Source organism: Sciurus carolinensis, chromosome 8, assembly GCF_902686445.1.
Source record: "Sciurus carolinensis chromosome 8, mSciCar1.2, whole genome shotgun sequence".
NCBI lineage: Eukaryota > Metazoa > Chordata > Mammalia > Rodentia > Sciuridae > Sciurus > Sciurus carolinensis.
Window position 1 is genome coordinate 10,087,546 of NC_062220.1, and position 18,347 is coordinate 10,105,892.

Here is an 18,347-nt window from a genome sequence, read left to right on the forward strand (position 1 = left end):
GTCCTTCAAAGGTACAATGACAAGAATATCTCAGGAAAACTTGTAATAGAAATGCATATATAATTGCATTCATGGAAATGAGAATGATTAATCCTTTTAATATACAAAAAATGTAAGAAGGGATATTTTTTATGGGATTGTCATTTTTATGGTTTTTTAATTTTATTATTTTTTTAAATTATTTTTTATTTATCTTTTAATTTTTTACAGACTGCATTTTGATTCACTGTACACAAATGGGGTGCATCATTCCATTTCTATGGTTGTGCACAATGTAGATTCATACCGTTCGTGTAATCATACATGTACGTAGGGTAATGATGTCTGTCTCATTCCACCATTTTTCATACCCTCCTCCCTCTCATTTCCTTCTACATAATCTAAAAGTTCCCCATTCTTCTCTCATTCACCACTCCCCATTCCCATTATATATCATTCTCCACTTATCAGGGAAAACATTTGGCCTTTGGTTTTTTGGGCTTGGCTTATTTCACTTAGCATGATATTCTCCGATTCCATCCATTTATTTGCAAATGCCATAATATCATTCTTCTTTATGACTGAATAATATTCCATTGTGTATATATACCAGAGTTTCTTTATCTATTCATTTGTTGAAGGACATCTAGTTTGGTTCCACAATCTAGCTATTGTCAACTGAGCTGCTATAAACATTGATGTGGCTTGTTACCGTAATTTGCTGATTTTAGGTCCTTTGGGTATAAACTGAGGAGTGGGATAACTGGGTCAAAAGGTGGGTCCATTCCAAGTTTCCTAAGGATTCTCCATACTGCTTTCCAGAGTGGCTGCACCAATTTGCAACTCCACAGACAATGTATGAGTGTGCCCTTTTCCCCACATCCATGCCAACATCTATTATTGTTTGTGTTCGTGATATTAGCCATTCTAATTGGAGTAAGATGAAATCTTAGAGTTGTTCTAATTTGCATTTCTCTAATTACTAGAGATGCTAAACACTTTATTTTCTTATCTTTATATATTGATTTCTAAAACTTGATTTGATTTTGGAAAAGGCAAGCTAGCCATTGTTTGTCACAAACAATAATACATAGTTAATGATCAACAATTATAGAGAGAGAATCTGTTAAATTCAAGGGCAAGTGCTACAGGCTATAGAGAACATGAGAAATATATTGTAAAGGTTGTCCTTAGTCTAAAGAGTGGTGCGATGTAATGTGCAGACAAGGAACTAAAAGATTTAAAAGTAACAAATCATTCAAGAGACTCCAACCCCAAAATCAACTTTCTGGAGATATACATTATCACATACAAGGAAATATTTTTTAAAAAATGGAACATTTTAAACAATACAAACCAACAAAATCAACCTCAGATGTTGAATATTTTTATAGAACAGTTACCTTAGTTTAAAGTTTGAAAAGTTATTAAGAGCAAGAGACTTTTGCCTAGATTTATCTAAACTAGATTGCACATTGGCTTTTAATTTTTACTTCACTCCTAAAAAAGGTTTAAGCATGCAGAATGATCATAAGAGACTTGATAAGTAATAGCTAAATTATATGTATTTAGCTATGTAAAGTCATCAAAATATCAAAAAGTGAGATTAAAGTAAAATATAAAAATAATCAAAGCTATTATCAAACACCAATATCCCTCATTATACAACATTTTAAAGTAATCTGTATCTATTCAAACAAAAATAAGACACATGTGCCTGTCCATCTCTATTGGTTTTCCATACTGTCTTGAAGATTAGGGCAAAAACAATGTCCAGAAAAACTTAAGAGTGCTACAAAATTTGAAAAACAATAGATGAACTTATTTATCTCTATCATTCTTATTCTTATGTTAGAACACTTTTCTAGAAAAAATAAAAATAAATGAATTGATGAGGTAACAGGTTAACACATAAAATAAAATATTGAATGTCTTTTCATTCAAAAATAAACTAACAAAAACAATAGAATGAAAATATCCTTTTCAGTTATCCTTTCTAGGACAAAGGAGGAAATCTATAAAATCTTAGGAATGAAAATAAAAATTCATATGCTTTTGAAAGCAAAGTGAAATATGAAAGCATTAATTCTCCCAAATTTAATATCTAAATTGGACATAATCCCAATTGGGAAGAGACATTTGTTTTTTTTTCTAGAATTTAATAAAAATATATCTTAATTTTATTAAAAATGCCTGAGAATAGACAAAAGTTTTGAGCAATAAAAACTGAAGTTTTCTTAGCAGACATTAGAAAATGTTATAAATTACTGTAATCAAATCTATATTATCATTTTTGATTGTTAATGTTGTTATAAATATTTTTTATTATTTAGTGTAGTATATTCAAATTTTTTTCCCTTTCTCTTTCTTTCTTTCTTTTTGGATCTTTTTCATATTTTTGCCAAGTTTTGATGTCAGAATTTTACTGGTTAGTTCCATAAAATTAATTACATAGCATTCTTCCTTATTTAATTCTTGAAAATGTACCTTCAAGATTGGTATTATTTCTCACTTATATTTTGGATAAAATTCATCAGTGAACCCATGTTGATCTGAAGTCTTTTTTGTTGTTGTTGTTGTTGTTCTTGTTTGTTGCACAAAGTGTTTGTTATTGCCACATTATGATTAATAGTGGTACTTATCATTACACATTCATACATATACATCACATAACAATATAACTTGGTAAGTATTGTATTCCAGTATTTCCTTTTCTTGTCCCTTCCTTCTTTCCTCTGGTCCCTTTCCTATAGTCCTGATCTCCAGTCTATTTTCATGAGATCCTCCCCACACAACTTGTTATCCTTGTTCTCATCTCTAGCTTCCACATATGAAAGGAAACATATGACACATGATTTTCTGAGTTTGGCTTATTTTGCTTAACATAGTGCTCTCAAATTCCATTCATTTCTCTTCCAATGATACAATTTCATTATTTATGGCTGAATAAAATTCCTGTGTATGTATACCACATTTTCTTTGTCCATTCATCCAATGGACACTTAGAGTAGTTCCATAACTTGGATATTGTGAATTATGGTGCTATAAACATGGGCATGCATGTAGCACCATATCATGCTAATTATTTACTTAGTATGTTATTACTTAGGATAAATACTGAGAAATGTTGTACCTGATCATATGGTGTTTCCATACCTATTCTTTTAAGAAAACTCCATACTGATTTCCATAGTGGTTGTATTAATTTATAATTCCACCAGCAGTCTTAAATTGCTTTCCCCCCTATCTTGTCTCCAGAACTTACTATTATTTGTATTTTTATTAGTGCATTATAGTTATACATAATATTGGGGTTCCTTGATGGCTGCCATTCAAACCGGAGTGAAATGTAATCTCAGTGTAGTATTGGTTTGGATTTCCCTAATTGCTAAAGATGTTTACAATTTTTTTTTTTATATATTTGTTGAACACTGTTATTTCTTCTTTTGAGAAGTGTCTGTTGAGTACTTTTGTCCATTATTGACTGGGATATCTCTTTTATTGATGGTAAGATTTTGGAGTTCTTTATATAAGTTGGATGTTAATCCTTTCTCAGAAGCTTTACTATTAAAGATTTTCTCCAATTTCTGTAGGTTCGCTCTTCATATTCTTGTTTCCTTTGCTGTGCAGAGGCTTTTTAATTTTATGCTAAGAAATTTGTTCATTCTTGATATTAGTTCCTAAGCTTTACAAGTCCTGTTGAGAAATGTGTTGCCTGTGCTGATATGTTATAGTACCTACCCTATATTTTCTTCTATGACTTGTATAGTTTCTGGTCTGATTCCTAGGTCTTTGATCTTCTCTGAGTTGATGTTTGTGCAGGGTAAAAGATAAGAATTTAGCCTCACTCTTCTTTATGTTGAATATCAGTTTTCCCAGCATTGTCAAAAAAGACTGTCTTTTTTACAATTTGTGTTTTTTGTACCTTGTCAAGGATGGGATGACTGTACGTGTGTGAGCTTGTCTCATTGTCTTCTATTTTGTTACATTGGTCTATGTGTCTGTTTTTATGCCAACACCATGCAGTTTCATTACTTTAGCTCCGTAGTGGGAGTCAAAGTTGGATATTGTGATGTCTCCACCATTAATGTTTTTTTCTTAGAATTTCGTCAGCTATTCTAGGACTTTTATTCTAGGACTGACTCTTCTAGTTCTGTGAAGAATGTCAGTGGTATTTTAATGGCGATCACATTCAATCTATATATCACTTTTTGTAACATGACCATTTTAACATTAATTCTCTAACCATGAACACGGAAGTTTCTTCCATCTTCTAGTGTCATTTTCAATTTCTTTCAGTGATCTATAATTTTCATTGCCGAGGTCTTTCACCTCTTTGGTTAGATTCACTCTTACTTTTATTTTTGAGGCTATCATGAAGGGGTTATTTTCCTGATTTTTTTCAGCAAATTTATTATTGGTGTATAAGAAAGTTATTGATTTTCACATGTTGATTTTGCATCCTGCTACTTTGCTGGATTTTCAACTCTAGTAATTTTCTGGTGAAATTTGTGAATATTCTGAGTATAGGAACCTAAAATCTGCAAACTAATAATTTGGTTTTTTGATTTTTCTATTCTATCATTTTTCACTTCCTCCTCTTACCTAATTACTCTTGCTGGAATTTCTAGTACTATATTGAATAAGTGGTGAGATTAGACATACTTCTCTTTCTCCTCATTATAGGGAAAGTGCATTCAGGTTTTTTTCCGTTCAATATGAAGTTGGTTTTGGGATTTTAATATAGACCCTTTACGATGTTGAGGTAAGTTCTTTCTATTCTATTCTATTCTTAGTTTCTTCAAGTGTTTTTGTCATGAATAGGTGAAGGATTTCTCTTCCTCTATTGTTATAATTATGTGATTTTTGTCCTTGATTCTATTTATGTGGTGAATTACATTTATTGATTTGCATATGTTGAATCAACCTTGCATTCCTGGAATTAAACCAACTTGGTCATGATGTACAATCTTCTTAATACGTTTTTAAGTATGACTTGCTAATATTGAAAGTATTTTTATACAATTAATATTTTTATAATTAATTATTATTAATTTAATATTTTCATACATTATGGCTCTCCAATTTATTTTTGTTAGGGTGGTAGACAAAACTCCAAAATAAGCCTAAGAATCTCTTAAATGTCCTATTTAAGTACTTCCTCTTTAAGTGTGAAAGGATCTTTGAACATACTTGGCCATTATTTCTCTTATGTTATGTTTCATTGCAAAAGGAAAAATATATTACAAAAGTAATTAGGTTCTGTAAGGTCTGACTTGAAGAGAATCAAAGGCAGATTAAGCCAATGAGTTCAACTAACTAGACGAACCTTTAGTAGAGTGTCCAGTAACCTGGAATATAAAAAAAATCAGAAAGATTCAAGCCATCAGCAGAGCATAAGCATGGAATCTATTGTTGATCTCTCTTCCTTAAAAATGGTGAAATAATTGTGATTTTTAAATTGGTACATATCAATAGAAAACTAATAGAAACTGTTTGATAAATTATGTTTGTAGATTCATGTTCATTTTATCTGGGGTATTGAAATTATTGGTATGAAGTATTCATACGGTAATTATCCTATTACTGTAAGTAACACACGGAATGAGGTTCTGATGCCTGTCTGATACTGGTAACTGTTGTTTTCTTCTTTTTTTTGTTTCACCCCCTTTTATTATTATTGTTTCATTAATCTTGTTGGGAGTTCATTGCTATATCTTTTCAAATAAACATATTTGATTTTGTATTTTTTTCTACTTTTTTTAAATTTTTAAGATAAAATTACTGCTTTCTTTTTTTTCTTTTTTTCTTTTTTTTTAATTGTAAACAAGTGGGATACGTGTTGTTTCTCTGTACATGGAGTAAAGGCATACCATTTGTATAATCATAAATTTACATAGGGTAATGTTGTTTGATTCATTCTGTTATTTATTTCCTTCCCCCCCCACCCCTCCCACTCCTCTTTTCCCTCTATACAGTCTTTCCTTCCTCCATTCTTGCCACCCTCTCTAACCCTAACCCTAAACCTAACCCTAACGCTAACACTAACCCCTCCCACCCCCCATTATGTGTCATCATCCACTATCAGCGAGATCATTCGTCCTTTGGTTTTTTGAGATTGGCTTATTTCACTTAGCATTATATTCTCCAATTTCATCCATTTGCCTGCAAATGCCATAATTTTATCATTCTTTATGGCGGAGTAATATTCCATTGTATATATATACCACATTTTCTTTATCCATTCATCAATTGAAGGACATCTAGGTTGGTTCCACAATCTGGCTATGGTGAATTGAGCAGCAATGAACATTGATGTGGCTGTATCTCTGTAATATGCTGATTTGAAGTCCTTTGGGTATAGGCCAAGGAGTGGGATAGCTGGGTCAAATGGTGGTTCCATTCCAAGCTTTCTGAGGAATCTCCATACTGCTTTCCAGAGTGGCCGCACTACTTTGCAACCCCACCAGCAATGTATGAGTGTACCTTTTTCCCCACATCCTCGCCAACACCTATTGTTGCTTGTTATTTTGACTGACATGCATTTCAACACGGGCACACACCATGTTCTGATCTGCTCCCTGTTTGAACACATGCATACAGTATACACTGTTCTCTTTCCTGTTCTTGCTTTTTGTTATGGACTGAATGCACGGGTTGAGGCACTGACCCCTATGTGATGATAGTTGGAGATGGGGCTTAAAGGAGCTAGGTGGCATCATGTGAAGTCTTGTGAACAGGGATCTGTGATAGGAAGGTGACCATCTGCAAGCCAGGAAATATTTCAAAGAATTAAATTATTCAAGTTCTTGATCTTTGTTACAGGTTAGATATGATTTGTCCTCCAAAACCTCATGTATGAGACAACTGCAAGAAGGTTTAGAGGTGACATGATTGTGTTATGAGAACCTTAACCCAATCAGTGAATTAATCCCCTGAAAGGGATTAACCAAGTGGTAACAGTAGGCAGGTAGGGTGTGGTTGGAGGAGGTGGGTAATTGGGGGGATGCCTTCAGGGTATATATTTTGTGTCTGGTGAGTAGAGAAACCCCCCTCCCCGCTTCCTGGTGTGATTTCCTAACCTGCTTTCCTCCAACACACCCTAACACCATGATGTTCTGCCTCACCTCAGGTCCTGAGGAATGGAGTTGGCTGTCTAAGGACTGAGACCTCTGAAACTCTGAGCCCCAAAATAAACTTTTACTCTTTAAAATTGTTCTTCTCATGTCTTTTGGTCACAACTGCAAAAAGGCTGACTAAAACAATCTTGGACTACCAGTCTCCAGAACTGTGAGAAGTAAATTTCAGTTTTTTAAGTTCCCCAGAAGGTAGAATTTTGTTATAAGATCCCGAACTAATATATCTTGTTATCTTCCCTATTCTGCCCAGTTTAAGATGAATTTCCTTAGTTTTATACCTAATAAAGGGTAAAAATTAATAGCATTCATTTCAAAGCTTGTTTTAAATTAACCTTTTTTTTTCTTAAAGTTGTGATGAAAAGAACATTTCTAGAAATAGTTACACACACATTTGGGAGAATGACTTTTGTGGAAGTTGTTACAACTCGTCAGTGGGAAAGGAATGTTTTTCCAACAAATGGAAAAGGAACAAATGAATGAGTACTTGGGAAAAACAAACACTCCTAACTCCTAACTCATGTTGTACATAAAAGCTTAAAATAAATGATTCTTGAACATAATAGAGGAGAATATCAACATGGTCCTGAGGTTCTGAGAAGGCAGCACTTTCATGTATAAGACCAGGAAAGCACTAATCATACAAGAAAAAAAAAAAGGGAAAAAATTGTATTTTGCCAAAATTTAAAACTTCTCACTGAAAGATGTCAATGATAAGGTAACCAAGGAAGAAGCCCTAGATCCAGTGATCACGTTCACATTAGGGGTAGCTGACAACAGGACTGAACACTAAGTATGTAAGGAATCTCTACAAATCCATGAAGAAAAGCCAAAAGAGGTAACAGAAAAATAACTCTTCAAGTGCAATTCTATTAAAAACAAAAGTTCCTTCATAAAAGAGGACATGGAAAATGGAAATATGGTGTAAGAATAGTAAAAGTGTATGGTATGTTTTATCATTGGAGAAGTACAAATTAAAACCATGTGACTATTTAATACTCCATGGAAAAGAAAAATCAAAAAGGCCTACAAGCCCACATGTTGTCCAGGAGTTCCAGTAAATGCAAATCTCACGTAATGCTGGGAGGAATTAAGGATGGGTCAAGTGGTTCCTAAGTTTCTTACAAAATTAATTACATGCATTTATAATTCAACAATCTTAACAATAGGTATTTACCCAAAATAAGTACAATTGTAGGTACATAAAAAAGACTTGTATAAGACGTTTTCATAAAAAAAAATGTTGTGCCTAAAAACCCTGAACTGAATATGATTCAAATGCCCACCATTAGGAGAAAGGAAACGGTGGTATGTTACACCACCTGAAAGTCCCCTCAGTGCTTGACAAGGATTCTGCTATGTAATAAAGGTGTTTGCAAAGTCTCATTGTGTTGGGAATTAGGTGGCAGACTTTCCTTCCTTCCTTGCTTAATATGTGCAGGTTTACTTTTAATATTTTATGTGTTTTCCCTGAAAACAGGGGTCTTAACAGAACCAGGGTTAAAACATAAAAACCAGACTTCTAATGGAACAGTGATTTCAGATTTACTCATTTGCTATGAAACTCTGAGTAACCAAGAATGAGAAAATACAAAAACAGATTCTAGCTGTGGATCCCCTGTTGACTACTCTCAGATGACGTGAAACACGTAGGCAAATAATTCCGACCCCATCAGGAAGGAATAACAGGAACAGAAGAATAAAGTGTTCCTCAATGTTAAGTTCATACAGTATAAGATGATATCATATATTTGTTAGCTTAAAATGTCTAGCATTTATTAACAACAGCAGTAGTCATATGACTGACATTTATTCGACCCTACTGAACTTGCTTTAACCTTTATGATCAGTTAAATATTAATATGTCTTATTGTTTAGTTATAGTTATCACAAGTAAACAATTTCTTGAATAATTAGAATATTTCATTGTCTAGTCTAGTAATGATCATACAAAATATTTTTGTTTTTCTCCTTGTGATCTTTTCCTGTTCTGAAAAAACATGTGTAACTGTCAACCTTTTAATGTATGAAAAGCTGGCTGGGAAAAATAAAATTTAGAACTTAGCATCCATTCCTTGAGTTTGTGTTGCTTTGTTCTCCACCTCGCCGACGCCTCCTCCATCACCTGTGACCACTACGACCCCTGCTAGGGTTGGACCCAGGCAGTGGTATATTTATACAAATTGAATTCTACTCAGGAGTAAAAATCCTGTGGCTGGAGCTAACAACATGGTTGTATCTCAAAGTATGTTGAGCAAAAGAATCTAAAACAAACAATCACAATTGCACATTTTCTTCTCTGTTCTATTCTATTAAAAACAGAAGCAACCGACTGTGGAAAGAGTAGAAGAGGGATCTTGGTTGCTGTTGTGTGTGTGTTTGCCTGAGATGGAAATATGGGAGCTCTCTGGAGTGGTGGGGATGTTCTATGAGTTCTGTGCAGTCAGAGCCTCTACGCAACCTGAAACTTGGAATGTGTTCCTGTGCCTGGGATTGCTCTGCGTGACTCTGCTAATACTGTAGAAGAATATTTTTTCTAGAACACATGTGAGGCAAAGTGTGTATAATGGGTTGGAGATATAGCTCAGTTGGTAGAGTGCTTGCCTCCCATGCATAAGGCCCTGGGTTCAGTTCCCAGCACCAACAAAAAAAAAAAAAAAAAGGGGGGGGGTGTATGCTATTATTGCTATTATTGGGGAGAGGAGTATGATGGAAAATATAGTTATATTTACTTCCATAATTGTATATATTTACATATAAATATATATGCATAAACACATATGTGAATATATGTTAAAAAAAACCCTCTGACCCATTTGTGAGAATTCAAATATTTGATGTTAGTTCTAGTCTATAGCTGTACAAGTGTGAGTACTTTGTTCAAGTACATGGAAACACCAGAGGAAGAGGCACCAGTACGGATACATTGTTATAAACTTTTTAAGGATGAATTGACTACTGAAAAGTGAGAAGTTTGGAGCTGAAGTAGAAAGAAAACTGACAGAAATGTTCACAACATTGGAGGCTTCATTTCGAGTTCTTCAGATGAGTTATTTAGAAGGAGCTGGATACATTCAGGGGAGAAATGGGAAGGAGGTCCCAGAGCAAAGGCAAACAAAAACAAGATGGAATTAAAATCTATAAATTATGCAAATTTATGCCTGTGTGTGATAGTAGGTTTGTTGTGCACACTTTTGTTGCCTTTGGATGTAGACATTGTGTCTAACTTTCAGGCGTGGGCTTGCAAAGGCAATGAACACTGAGGAGAGAGAAATGGAGGTGGACAACTGATAAATTTCAAAAAGGAAGAATCACAGTGTGTTGTAAGGTCTAGAAAGTTTAAGGAAAAGGGGGTTCCTGAAATGGCACACCACAAAAGGGCACCCTGCAGGGCCTTGTGGTCTATGCCTGTAATACCAGCCTCTCCAGAGGCTGATGCAAGAGGATCTCAAGTTCAAAGCCAGCCTTAGCAATGTCCTACACAACTCAGTGAGACCCTGTCTCACATTTTTAAAAACTTTTTTTTTTTTTTCAAAAAGAAGGACTAGAAAAGATTCAATGGATTCAATGTGGATTCAATTTCTGGAATCAAATAAATGAATAAAGGCACGCTTATGTGAAAACTGAAAACTGGTAAAATAAAGCAAACAAGAGGAATTCAGGTAAACTGACAGGTGCACTTTGGAGAAATCTACAATAACATTAAGATTGGAGAACATTTTTAGACCTTGAAAAGTAAAACTAAATTCTTTTGGGAACTATGTCCTCTTGTTATAGTTCCCAAAAGACTTTTTTTTTTCTCTCCATCTCTCGTCTTCTTGCTTATTAGAAGTTGCATATTCTCAGGATTCATTAGGTGATTTAAAGGGAAATAGGCAGTGCGATGTTCAGGTAAGGCATTCAGGGGAGATGGGAGCAGTCTCCATGGTTTGGTCTGTACATATGGCTTTGGATTTTACTTTACATTAGTAAATTACAGACTTTGAGGTAACAAGAAGCTTAAAAGCTCTGAAACAGCTTATCTTACCCAATACACACAGTACAGTGCTATCCACCAATTTCCGCCCTGTGGAACGTGCCCCTGACTGTAGCATGTCACGTGTTTTGCTGTTCCAGGTTGTGACGTGCTTAGGACTGTTGTATCACGTCACATAGGAGGGAAAACATGGGATCTGTAGGACATTCATGTGTTCTACATCCAGAGACTTAATTTCATTCAAACCCATGAAGATCTGATTTCTTGTTTCTTCGTGCAAAGAAAGTATAGTTCACTGGTAAAAAAAAAAAAGTGCACTTTTAAGGATTTTTTTAAAGGTTGAGATGCTATCTTTGATAAGAGACATTGTTAAATTAATGTAAAGTCTTTCATTACTTAAAAATTTTAACAAAATGAAAAGTAAATGAAATTAATTTCAAATTTTAAAATCTATATTTTAATGGTTACATAAGTAATTATGCAGGAGAACACATTTATACAACTTTATTTATAGTGACTGTAATGGATTCGGCAAACTTTTAAGAACCCCCTAACACACTGTAGATAATTTTTCACAGGCGGTTGTTCATTTCTGCTTTTATAGTATCAATTTTATAATAAACCCTGTTTATTTTGTTATTTTAATAATTTTACATATCATTAACCTCTCCTGATATTAAAAAAAAATGCCTGTTTTTGCTACTTCTAAAATTTAAATATTTTTAACAGGTAGGACTAACTGATAAAGACTTTTTTTTCTGAGAATAAGGAAGGTTTATTGTGTGCCTACTATGTGCTTGTTCATCAAAGCTCAGGTAATCTAACACTTTTCTTAGGGAGATGATATTAACCACATTTTATAGCAAGAAAGAAGAAAGATCAGACAACTTGCCATGTTGTGTACACCTAGGAAGAGTCAGAGACCAAATCTGCCCTGGAGTCACACATAGTTTCTGGTATGCCTGTCTCTCCCCTGTGCTCCCGTGATGGCTAAGGCACATCCTGCAGGTGTATGGTTCTCAATCATGACCGCAAGGGCTTGTGAGCCAGGCTGTGGAGCCGCTGTTCCTCTCTGATAGTACTCTCTTCCCTGACCCTTCACATCACTGGTTATTTCTGTCCTTCCTGTATTGTTCTTATCCTTCACCTGTGGCTGCTTCTTAGGCCACTTCTCTTTGCATCCATTCTGTGTCCCTGCAGGATGCCTTCAAGGATACTGCAACCCTCCTCTGTAGATGAGGATTTGGTCTGTTGAATGCGTGACTAATTCAGTGGATGTTACATTGTTTTATTTAACTTGTGTCTCTTGTTTACACTTTCAATCAACAAATACCACTCAAAACAAATTACCTTTGACTGCTTTAACAAGACTCTCTTTGAAGTATAAAATGACCACTTCTTTCTAACTCTCCTAAGGGTTACCTGTTCAGCTCTGTCATGTTTTACAGTGACAGATAATTGCTGCAGGGCATCTGTCTTTCTCCTCCTTGTTTTCTTTTTACGGATTTGTTTGTCTTCCACTTTGGAACACACCTACAGCACTTAGATGGCCCAGTGAAAGACACTGTAGCCCTCAGCTACAGTGATAAAACTATCTTGATTCTGAAAATCGTGTAGGTGATAGATTAAGTCTGGTGCTGTGAAAGATGGAGTTGGGCCTGAGAGATGATGGATCCAAGCACCTTCTTTGGCCTTAAGATTCTTATCACCTAATTTAAAAGCACGGACATAGAATAGTCAACCATACTGGCAAACAAGAGTACAATACTCATGCTACCACTTAATGTCTCAGAATTCTGAGGAATAGAATATACGTACATACACACATACGCCTGTATGATATGTGTATGTTCATGTGTGTGCCTGTGCGTTAGGATTAGCTCAGTCCTCCTTGGAAGAAGTCCATGTGTTCAGCCCATGCATGAATCTAAAGATAGAACCTCCAGTTTTGGGGTGGTAGTAACAGGATGGCCTGTTTTCACATTTTTCTAAGTACCTCAGTGCCTCTAAAAAATGCTCCAGAGTTTTTCTCACAAATGTGTAAAACACTTATTGCTTGATTTATGACTGGGTATTTTCTCACTCTACTCTCTGTACAATTGCTAAGGGCACTTGTGACGCAGAGGGTCCTGCCCTAGGGGTTGCCTCACTCATTTTTATTTTGCATGGTGGGGGTAACTTTGCAATTAGCCTTAGGGAAGGTCACTGTAGATACCTTTTCTATTTCCATTTTCGTTTTCTAGTTTCTTTAAGCTTTTTTTTTTTTTTTTTTTTTTTTTTTTTTAAGTGATGGGGTTCGTGGAGATTTATGGTCTTGCCTGGTCAGAAAACTTTCCCTTGAATGTTTTGTCCATTTTCTCTTTTGGAAGAGCTGTGTGTGCTTTAAATAAAAGAAGGGAAAGGGCTCTCCTAATCTAATCGTTTCACCTCATCACCCAACACTCGAGCTTTTCAGGGGGCATAAAAGAGCCAAACCATAGCAGGTTAAGTGAAGAGTAACAAAATACAGAATAATGGCAGGTATCTCCTTTTGGCTAGAGCAGAGACTCATATAAGTATGAGAGAGTTTCTGGGAAAAATGAAGAGCATCTATAAATAAAAGTATATATATTTGTAACTACCCTTGAGATATATGGGAAAGTGCCTAATAGACTGGTAGAGGAGAGATTGTGCCCAAGAAGCTCAGAACAACAGTGCTTTGCTGAGAAGCCAGGAAAAAGAAATCGTAAGGGAAAGATCTTGCTTTTACAAATCACGTAGTCGGACAGGGCCTGTGAGTCAAGTGGGGGAAGTGGTTCCAAATATAGCACAGTGGCTCTTGATCTTGTGTGATACAGACACGGGGCATCAAGTGGCTCTCTCGGGGAATGGTGCAGGATCATTTCTGAGTCAGTGACATGAATGCACACAACTCACCATGGCTAACCTGATTATACACATTTTAAAATATCCTAATTAGCCAGTCATATGCCTGTTGTCATTAACTAAAATTTATAAAATTTTATAAAAGTAATGTATTAACTATACAGCTTCCCACCATCACATTTATGAGCTAATTTTATTTGAATTCTTCCCTTTAAATTTTGACTTCAGTATTTTTGTCATTTGTCAATTTTGGAGTCATCTCACATACTTTTATACAGCACATTATCTTCAGTTCTCTCCCCAACTTGTTTTGATGACTGTACTTTTTCAATCATGTATAAGAGTGTTTATGGAAGTTTTATCCCACTTTAATCCTAATTGTCTAAGTTATAGGCAATTATTTGCATGACATCATGTTTTTATTTTATTAAGAATCTTGTTGATTTAGATTAATTATTTGCAAGAGGTGATTAATTATAAAATCATCATATGGATAGTATTATCTATCATCTGTAAGAGTTTAAAAATACAAAAAAAAAATCTGTGTCTTTCCCATTTTCTTATTGTTTGTTCTATTTAGTTATGCCACTCCCATTTTTTAAATCCATACTGTAACTGAGAATGGGGTAGTTAACATAGTTCTGAGAAAGTAAATTAATGCACATTTATTTCAATTCAGTGAATGTGAGGCTTTTCTTATCTTATTTTTTTCTGGTAGTAATTAAAATAATTTATATGCCATATAACTAAACATCAAATACTCAAAATGTGTACTGAGATATCCTAGTAAGAATGCCAAACTGATCTGAGCAATTGGGCCACCACTTTCTGAAGTCTGTGGTGGTCCACGGCTGTCTCTTCTACTCCTTCAGAATTTTTCAGAGGTCAAACTAGAACAACAATGCACATGAACTAGAGACCCTCACTCTGGCATCTTTTTTGTTTTTGAAGAAAGTACTGAAATATCTGTCATTCCATGTAGGATTAAGTATTGATTCTGATTAATATCTAGACTGGAGAAGTATACAATATCTGGTGTTCTAGTTGACCTTTACTGTGATTACATATCTCACTCAAAACTCAGGCAATTGATGTGAGGATCAGCCATGTCCATGTACAGCTCACATCCCCTAGGTCCTCAATCTGCCAAAAAGACCACTTCACATGATCTGATTACTTCTAGTACTGACCACCTAAATGTGAGTCTACTCAGAAGCAAATCAGAGGTGATGATTCAAGGGCAAGTATTCACTTGAGAAGTGAAGGAGCCACCAGTAAGAGACTGAGGAAGTGAACCAAGTGGATAAGGCAGCCAATCAAAGATGGCGGCCCACTCTGGAGAGCTGGGGGTTGAATTCCATGGGGGTGCTTTGAATGTCATCTCAGCTCAGAGGTGAAGAATGTGGAGTGTTTTATACATCAACTCCCAAGAATCATTGGTTGGGTGCTCTGTGGTGTCATTAATTTCCAGCACTTCCACCTTTTTACCTAGAAATAAGGCTCCAGTAGTGAGTTAAAGAAATGTAGGTGCTTGTAATTGGTAAGCCCTTGTGTCCTGGAAGTATGAGTGAGAGGCTGTGGTCATTGGAGGAGCCACCCACAGCCTGGGCTCCATGACCAGGTTAATCCTCTTGCATGGCCTCCCTCACCCCTTCTGTGTGAGTTGGTCTCTACTCTCATCCTCTGCCCATTCTCTGTTGTTGCTATTGCTACATTGACTATCAGGTGTATTAAAGAAAAACATATGAGAAGTTGTTCTACTGTTATTTTTTTTAACATCTTTCTGGGGGATGCAAGGTTTATAAAGAATGGGAAGATTAAAAATATTTTGACAATATAAGATTTTTATTCATGCTATTTTATCAGAGAAATTGCTTTTTAACCAAGAAAAAACAAAACTTGTTCATTGTTTCTTATCTTTCAAGGCATAGATAATTATAATTCTGTGAAAATTTTCCTATTTATTTACTAAATTCTCTGAATCCTATGAGTTCAAAAATATTTTAGGAAATGTGGTTATATGAGTAGAAGCTTTTGGTAAAGTACCTTTGATGCCTCTCACCAAGAGGGTAGATGGGACGTGTGTGTGTGTGTGTGTGTGTGTGTGTGTGTGTATACACAAATATAGTTACATATATATAACTAGAGCAGCTTATTGAGTACTGTCGATTTTGTGTAAAAAACATGGTACAGTTGTTAATGACTTAGCATAGGATTGTAGAAAGGAAAAATAGAAATTTTGTATTGCTACATTGGTACCAGAGTGACATATGTTTTGAGTTCAATTTAAATGAATAGAATGCATAGAATAGAGCTTGGCTTTTATTGTGTAACTGACTGTTATCACGTGCTTTATGAGGGCTATGGGTTATTCCTTATTTTGAAACATTGTATTTCAAATAGTACTGAAGCACTATTGTTAAAAGATCTAGTTAGATAATCATTCAAGATGCAACTGAGAAGTGAAACCACTCCAATTGAAACACAGAATTTACTACAGGGAGTTGTTATGCAGGAGATGGACACCTGGAAAATCCAAAGAAGAGACAATGAGACAAGGTAGACCTCTCCAGAAGCAGAAAGCAGCAAAGCCCCTAAACCGGAGAAAAGAAAAGAAGACATAGTAACACCGCAGTCCAGGCCAGAATTGCTTGTTGAATGGCAGCTGGCTTGTCCGGCAGGCACTGGAGCTAAGGAACCAAGCCGCTGCTGGAGAGCCCACCAATGCAGACAAATAGGGAAGTAACGGCGAGCTTCTCTGTCTTTCTCCTCTTTATGTCACCCTCCAGTTTTCTGCCCATGTTTGCTGCTGAACAAACTAACAGAAAGACAGCTGACAGTGGATGCCTGTGACTTGTCGCCTACAAAGAAGAGTAGCCGGGAAGGGGGGACCCACAACTGAAAGCAAAGCACTACCACCAGAAAGGCACAAAGTCCAGGCCAAAGAAATATAAGTATATATAAAAATATGTGTATATATGTACATATTAATACATATTAACATAGTTGTTATATATGTTTACATAAACATTTTATTACATAAATGTTACATATGTATATATAATCATATATTTTCTTTGTATACATGTGTGTGCATTAATTATACATAATAGTATATGTATCGTTGTATGTTTCAACTGTAATATATTCTTCCATGCACATAACATAGCTCGGTCCATTTCATTCCCCTGTACCTTTCCTTTCCCTTCCTTCTTCCCTCCCCTGATATCTGACCTTTGCTCTACCAGTGTTCCTTTTCATGAGATTCCTTGTTTATTCACTTTTTTCCTCTCTAGTTCCTACATACGAGAAAAATCATATGACCTTGACTTCCTGAGTCTGACTTATTTTACTCAGCATGATGGTCTCTAGTTCCATGTATTTTCTTGCAAATGACATAATTTCATTCTTCTTTGTGCTGAGTAAAACTGCATTGTGTGTCCACAGCGCATTTTCTTTATCCATTCATCAGTCAATGGACACCTAGTTTGCTTCCATGACTTGGCTATTGTGAATTGTGCTGCTATAAACATGCATATTTTAATATGGTAAATGATTTAACAGTTTTCTGTATAGAAGCAAATAACAGATGACATGGCTCATGGGTCAGCTTTATCTCACTGAGAATTATGCAGCGATGTGCAAAAAGGAAGGATTTTGTTTTTGTACTATTTTAAAGACACTGAGTATTTGAGTACAGATTGACACAGACTCTTAAGGAAGAAGTCACAGTCAGCGAAAAGCCCACAGGGCACAGACCGTAAGATCTAACCTCCTTTTTATTTTACTGGATGGCAATTTAGACCAAATACTCATGTCCTGGGAAAGCCTGCTAAACTAGATGGTGCACACTGATGTCAACTCACCTGCAAGGCATCTAGACCAGAAATGGTCTTTATGTCTGTATCAAATGAATAGAAATAGGGAGAGTTAGAAATGAGATTTTTATATTTGATGTGAATAGCAATATAATAATAGAGATAATAAAACGCAGGAGAAAATTATCCCTCAATGTCACACACAATCACTAGATTCAGAAACTAGCATTTTCCAATCCCAGTGATCGACAACATGTTACCAATGGTAAATTCTGCATCCGTATAAGAAATTTATGTAGAAGTAGAAAATACATTCTTAGAGTCTTAGAGTAAAAGCATGTTCTGAGCCTTAAAGTGGGTATAATTTTGACAAATTTATTATTATTCCTAGGAATTTGTTTCCCCACCCTGTAGCAGGATTATTTCTACTGACCTTGGTGATGTCAAGAATGGCCATCTTGGGGTTTTCTTTGCCCAGTGTGATTGGCAGCTTTGTTTACCACTTCTAAGCAGCTAACTGAAGAACCGGTGTGTGGTCCTACCATTGTTCTTTCTCTGCCTTGAGACTGTTAT